The sequence below is a fragment of the Pan troglodytes genome, chromosome 9, assembly GCF_028858775.2.
Source record: "Pan troglodytes isolate AG18354 chromosome 9, NHGRI_mPanTro3-v2.0_pri, whole genome shotgun sequence".
In the NCBI taxonomy this organism is placed as follows: Eukaryota; Metazoa; Chordata; class Mammalia; order Primates; family Hominidae; genus Pan; species Pan troglodytes.
The window spans coordinates 109116185-109123159 of record NC_072407.2 but is presented as its reverse complement, the minus strand read 5'-3'; the positions used below and the strand labels follow the sequence as shown (position 1 = coordinate 109123159).

Sequence of the window (6975 nt, the reverse complement as noted above, 5' to 3'; positions counted from 1 at the left end):
GATGAAATCTCACTCTGTCACACAGGCTAGAGTGCAATGACGTGGTCTTGGCTCACTGCAACCTCTGCCTCCCAGGTTCAAGTGATTCTCCCGCCTCAGCCTCCTGAGTAGTTGGCAATCCTCAGTGCCACCACACCTGGCTAATTTTTGTATTTTTAGTAGAGATGGGGTTTCACTATGTTGGCCAGGCTGATCTTGAACTCCTGATCTTATAATCTGCCTGCCTCAGCCTCCCAAAGTGCTGGGATTACAGGCTTGAGCCACCATGCCTGGCAACTCATTCTTGAATTACTCTAATTTGAGCATTTCGTCTGTTTCTCAATAGGGTCCTGATGGAACAGGCCTCAAATCTTGGGCTTGAAACAGTCCCCTTCAGGGACTATCAGATGGTCCAGGAGGGAGGAAGGCCAGTAGAAATGAGCACTGAAGGAAGTGAGTGAAAAATTATCTGCATCAACTATGAAGGAGGAGTTGGGAGGAAATGGGATGTCACAGAGAAGGGCTGGGAATGGTGATAGCTGCCATGGAATAGTGTGATTACCTCTCAATGAATGTCAGAGTCAGGTTTTTAAGGACGAGGGGATCTGACCAGATTAGTCCTTATATTCATCCACATTGAGGTCTTTAAAAATTTTTATTAATATTTTTAACTTTTTGTATGTACATAGTAGGTATATATATTTATGGGGTACATGAGATATTTTGACACAGTCATACAATGCATAATAATCACATCAGAGTAAATGGAGTGTCCACTGCCTTAAACATTTATCCTTTCTTTGTATTACAAACATTCTAATTATACTCTTTTAGTTATTTTTAAGTGTACAGTAAATTATTGTTGACTGTAATCAACCTGTTGTGCTATCAAATACTAGATCATATTCATTCTATCTAACTATATTTCTGTACCCATTAACCATTGCCAGTTTCCTCTCCCCGGCCCCCAATTACCCTTCTCAGTCACTGGTAATCATCCTTCTAGTTTCTATCTCCTAGTTCATTTTTTTTTTAATTTTTAGCTCTTACAAATGAGTGAGAATATGCAAAGTTTTCCTTTCTCTATTTTTTGGAATAGTTTGAGTAGAGTTGGTATTAGTTCTTCTATAAATGTTTGGTAAAATGCAGCAGTGAAGCCATTGTTTTCTGGGCTTTTCTTTGCTGGAGACTTTATAACTACAGCTTTAATCTCATTACTTGTTATTGGTCTACTCAGGTTTTGGATTTTCTCATGGTTCAGTCTTGGTAGGTTGTATGTGACTAAAAATTTTTCCATTTTTTTCTAGATTTTCCAATTTATTGGCCTATACTAGCTCATAGTAGTTTCTAATGATCTTTGGAATTTCTGCAGTGCCAGTTATAATGTCTCTTTCATCTTTGATTTTAGTTTCATTGAGCCTGGGTATCAGATATACCCAGGGTATATCTGGGTATCAGATATTCATTTTGCATTTTTTTTTTTTAGTTTCAATTTCATTTATTTCTGCTTTTACCTTTATTATTTCTTTTTTTCTACTAATCTTGTGTTTGGTTTGCTTTGCTTTTCTATTTTTTTAAAGATGCATCATTAGGTTGTTTATTTGAAGTTTTTCTACTTTTTTGATATAGGCACTTATTGCTATAAATTTCCCTCTTAAGTCTGCTTTTGTTGTTTCCCATGGGTTTTGGTATGTGTTTTTCTATCTTTATTTGTTTCAAATTTTTTTTCAATTTTCTTTTTAATTTCTTCAGTGACACACTAGTCATTCAGGAGTATATTGTTTAATTTCCATGTGTTGATATAATTTCCAAAGTTCCTCTTGTTATTAATTTCTAGTTTTATTCCATTGTGATCAGAAAAGATATTTGATATAATTTCAATTTTTTTGAACTCTTTAAAGACTTGTTTAGTGGCCTACCACATGATCTACCCTTGAGAATAATCTATGTGCTGAGGAGAAATATGTGTGTTCTACAGCCATTGGATAAAATGTTCTATAAATATCTATTAGGTTCATTTGGTCTGTAGTGCAGAATAAGTCTGATGTTTCTTTGTTGATTTTCTGTCTGTATAATCTGTTCAATGCTGAAAGTGGAGTATTGAAGTTGCCAGCTATTGTTGTATTGGGGCCTATCTCTCTTAGCTCTAATAATGTTTGCTTCATACATATGGGTGCTCCAGTATTGAGTGCATATATGTTTACAATTGTTACATCCTCTTGCTGAATTGACCCTTTTATCATTATATAATGACTTTCTTTGTTTCTTTTTATGGTTTTTGTCTTGAAATCTGTTTTGTCTGATATAAGCTTAGCTACTCCTGTTCTTTTTTATTTGGTTTCTATTTGCATGGACTATCTTTTTCAATCCCTTTATTTTCAGTCTATGTGTGCCGTTATAGGTAATGTGTTTGTTGTAGGCAACAGATCACTAGGTCTTTTGTGTGTGTGTGTGTGTGTGTGTGTGTGTGTGCGCGCGCGTGCGTGTATGTGTGTGTGCGCGCGTGCGTGTGTGTGTGTGTGTGAGTGTGTGTGAGTGTGTTTTTAATCCATTCAACCACTCTATATTTTTTGATTGGCAAGTTTAGTTTATTTATATTCAATGTTATTATTGATTAGTAAGGACTTACTCCTGCCATTTTGTTAGTTTTTTCTAATTATTTGGTGACCTTTTTTCTTCCTCCCTCCCTCACACCTTCCCTCCTCTTCTCTTCTCCCCTCCCCTCCCCCTCTCCCCTCCCCCTCTCCTCCCCCTCCCCCTCCCCTCCCCTCCCCCTCCCCTCCCCCTCCCCTCCCCCTCCCCTCCCCCTCCCCTCCCCCTCCCCTCCCCCTCCCCTCCCCTCCCCCCTCCCCCCTCCCCCCTCCTCCCCCCTCCTCCCCCCTCCCCCTCTCCCCTTCCCTCCCCTCCCCTCCTCTTCCCTTCCCTTCCCTTCCCTTCTCTTCCTTCCTTCCTTCTTGTTTTCCTCTTCATGAAAGTGATTTTCTCTGGTGGTATATTTTAATTTCTAGCTTTTTATTTTTTGTGTATCTGTTGTAGGTTTTTTGATGTGAGGTTATCATGAGACTGGCAAATAACATCTTATAACCCATTATTTTAAACTGATAATAGCACTGAAAAATCAAACAATTTAATAAACAAGCAAAAGGAGAACTAATAAAAACTCTACACTTTAACTTCATTCCCCACTTTTTAACTTTTTGTCATTTCTATTTATATCTTATTATACTGTTTATGTCTTGAAAAGTTGTTATAGTTATTATTTTTTATTGGTTAATTGTTAGTCTTTCTACTCAAGATATGAGTAGCTTACATACCATAATTACAGTGTTATAATATTGGGTGTTTTTCTGTGTAGTTACTATTACCAGTGATTGCACCTTCAGATGATTGCTTAGTGCTCATTAATGTCCTTTTCTTTCAGACTGAAGATCCCCTTTTAGCATTTTATGTAGCACAAGTCTGGTGCAGATGAAATCCCTCAGCTTTTGTTTGGGAAAAGTTTTTAATTTCTCTTTCATGTTTGAGGGATATTTTCACTGGATTGGATATGCTATTCTAGAATAAAAGATTTTTCCTTCACTACTTTAACTATATCATACCACTCCTTCCTGGCCTGTAGGAGGCCACATTTGCTGCCAGATGTACAGGAGATTCATTATATGTTATTTGTTTCTTTTCTCTTGTTGCTTTTAGTATCCTTTCTTTATCCTTTACCTTTGGAAGTTTGATTATTAAATGTCTTCAGGTAGTCTTATTTGGGTTAAATCTCCTTGGTGTCCTATAACTTTCTTGTACTTGAATCTTGATATCTTTCTCTAGATTTGGAAGTTTAAAAGATTTATTATCACTTTGAATAAATTTTTTATCCCAATTTCTTTTTCTACTTCCTCTTTAAGGCCAATAACTCTTAGATTTGCCCTTTTGAGGCTATTTTCTAAATCTCATGGGCATGATTCATTCTTTTTTATTATTTTTTCTCCTCTGTGTATTTTTATATAGGCTCACTAATTCTTTCTTCTGCTTGATCAGTTATGCTGTTGAGAGACTCAGATGCATTCTTCAGTATGCCCATTGAATTTTTCAGCTCAAGAATTTCTATTTGATTTTTAAAAATTATTTCAATCTCTTTGTTAAATTTATGATAGGATTCTGAATTTCTTCTCTGTGTTATTTTGAATGTCTTTGAGCTTCCTCGAAACAGATACCTTGAATTCCCTGTCTGAAATGTCATGTATCATTGTCACTCTGGGATTGGTCACAGGTGCCTTATTTAGTTCATTTGGGGAGACTGTTTTCCTAGATGTTCTTGATGTTTGTGGATGTTTGTTGTTGTCTGGGCATTGAAGAGTTAGGCATTTATTGTAATATTTGCAGTCTGGGCTTGTTTGTACCCATTCTTTTTGGGAAGGCTTTCCCAGTAGTCAAAGGGTTTTGAGTGTTGTGATATAACTCTTTGGTTACTGGGGCTGTATATGCATTAGGGGGCACCCCAAGCCCAGGAACACTGTGACTTTTGCAGATTCATAAAGGCCTTGCCTTAGTGATCTTGGATAAGATCAGAATGAATTCCCTGGATTATCAGGCAGAAACTCTTGTTCTTTTCCATACCTTTCACCCAAACAAGTGGAGTCCATATCTCTATGCTTAGCTGCTTGGAGCTGGGGGAAGAGTGACTCAAGCATCCCAGAGGCCACTGCCACTGGGACTCTGCTTAGTCAGACCTGAAGCCAGCAGAGCACTGGTCCTACCATAGGCTTGTGGCTACCCCTGCCTGATTAGCAGTGATGTTCACTTAAGCCTGAAGGCTCTTCAGTCAGCAGATGGGAAATCCAGCCAGGCTTGTGCCCTTCCCTTCAGGGTGGCAAGCTCCCCCCAGCCCAGGGCAGGTCTAGAAATGCCATTCAGGAGCCATGGCCTGGAGTCAGAGACCTTAGGAATCTAAGTAGTGCTGTATTCTACCATGGCTGAACTGGTACCCAAGCCACGTGACAAACTCCTCCCCATTCTTTCTTCTTCTTCTTTTCTCAAGCAGGAGCCTCTTCTATGGCCACCACTGCCTCAGGCCTGCAGCACATACTGCCTGGCTACCTCTGAGATTCACTCAACGCTCATGGGCTCTTCAGACAGCATATGATAAGTGCTGCCAGGCCTAGTTCTCTCCCTTCAGGGCAGTGGGCTCTGCTCTGGCATCGGGTAGGTCCAGAGATGCTGCCCAGGAGCCAAGGCCTGGAACTGGGGGCCATAGGAGCTGTTTGGTGCTCTGATCCACTGTGACTGAGCTGGTACCCAAGCTGCAAGACAAAGTACCTTTTACTCTTCCCTCTCCTTTTCTCAAGGAAGAGTCTCTCCTTCTGGCAACCACAGCTGGGAATGTGCTTGGTCATACCTGATGCCAGGACAGTACTGGGTCTCACCCAAGGCCAACAGCAAGTACTGCCTGGGTGCTGCTGATGATTATTCAAGTCTTAAGGGTTCTTTAGTCAGCAGGTTATGGATCATGCCAGGACTGGATCCTAAGGCAGTGGGTCCCCTTCTGGCCCAGGTTATGTCTGGAAATGTCATCCAGGAGCTAGGGTCTGGAATGGGTGCCTTAGTAGTTTGCCTGGTGCCTTATCCTGCTGTGGCTGAGCTGGTATCCAAGTTTCAACACAAAGTCCTCTTTATTCTCCTCCTCCTCTCTTCAAGCAGAAGGAAGGAGTCTCTCCTGGTGCTGTGAGCTGCCCTGCCTGGGGCACTCCCTACGCTCCCCTGGTTGGTGTTTCACTAAGTTGCATGCACCCCAAGTCCACTGGCTCTGAGCCCATCACAGCACCAGGACTTGCCCAGGAATTGCAGTTTTTGTGGCTTAGACTGCCTTTGAAATCTATTTAGAACCCCAGAGCACTTTAACCCACAGTGGTGGGCTCAGCTGGAACTCAGGTTCTGACCACTGGAATGGGCAATTCCTGTCTAGCTAGGTCAGGTCTAAATCCTCCCTCCCTTGGTGCTGGCTGAATTCTGCTCTGTGTTCCTTTTCACTGTGACCTGTCAGCTCTGAGTTCCAATGGAAAGTTCCACAATCACTGCTCTCTTCATCCCCCAAGCACACAGATTCTCTCACACTGCATGGTGCTGCTGGGGAATCAGGGAGGGTTGCACTGGCAATTCAGTATGGTCTTCTCTACCCTCTTCAGTGCCTCTTCCTTTGCTGTAATGTTAAAACCAGGCACTGTAATCACTCACCTGATTTTTGGTTCTATGAAGATGCTTTTTTATGCAGATAGTTTTTTGATTTGGTGTTCTTCCTGTGGGGAATGATTGCCAGAGAGTTCCATTTGGCTATCTTGCTTCACTTCCTTTAGAAAAAAAAACAAAAAAAACCCTTGAGGTTTGTTAGAACTAGTAAGAAACTATATTCTGTAACTGATATAAAAGTATGGACATATTGTTGACCTTTGGAAGCTCCAAAAAATACTGTGTTTATATCTATTAGGCATTTCAGCAAATCATCTAAATTTGCTGAATCTAATGGTGGTTGGAGTGAAGCACCTGTGACTGAAGATGAGTCACTTAGATTGTTGAAGAATAATTATTTATTTGGTCCTTGTGTAAAAGAGAAGAGTACAGAAGCGACAGGAAGAGGAGACAGCCCTTACTCTCTCTCCTTTTTCTGTTCTTTTTTGTCACCTCTCCTTTGTCCCTCCTTTCCTCAGTCTGTTTCCTCTCTCTTCCCATAAACCCAAATACTATCTAATAAACTCAACATGTTAAAGAGTACAAGTGTCAGCTTATTTTGTAATTATGTAAAAAAGGGGGCACAATATACACTCTTTGGCTCAGGAGTGTAGTGTTCTTAGTTATGCACTTTTTCAGCAAGGTGTATTTTTTTTCTCTTAAATTTAGAGTACTAAACAGTCTTCTGCTACTAAACCCAAATGTACACATGGTCATGCTTGTTACATATTTACTTTACAAAAATATTGAAAAGTACCGTAGGGAGCGAACTCATGCTTATAA

The 6975-nt window shown here is 40.4% G+C and overlaps 1 long non-coding RNA gene across 1 annotated transcript; it reads left to right on the top strand.

Moving 5' to 3' along the window:
- Positions 1 to 331: 331 nt before the first annotated feature.
- On the top strand, positions 332 to 6738 carry LOC134807303 (uncharacterized). Its single transcript, XR_010147403.1, has 2 exons — positions 332 to 432; positions 6452 to 6738. It is a non-coding gene; the product is annotated as an uncharacterized LOC134807303 (long non-coding RNA).
- The last annotated feature ends 237 nt before the right edge of the window (positions 6739 to 6975 follow it).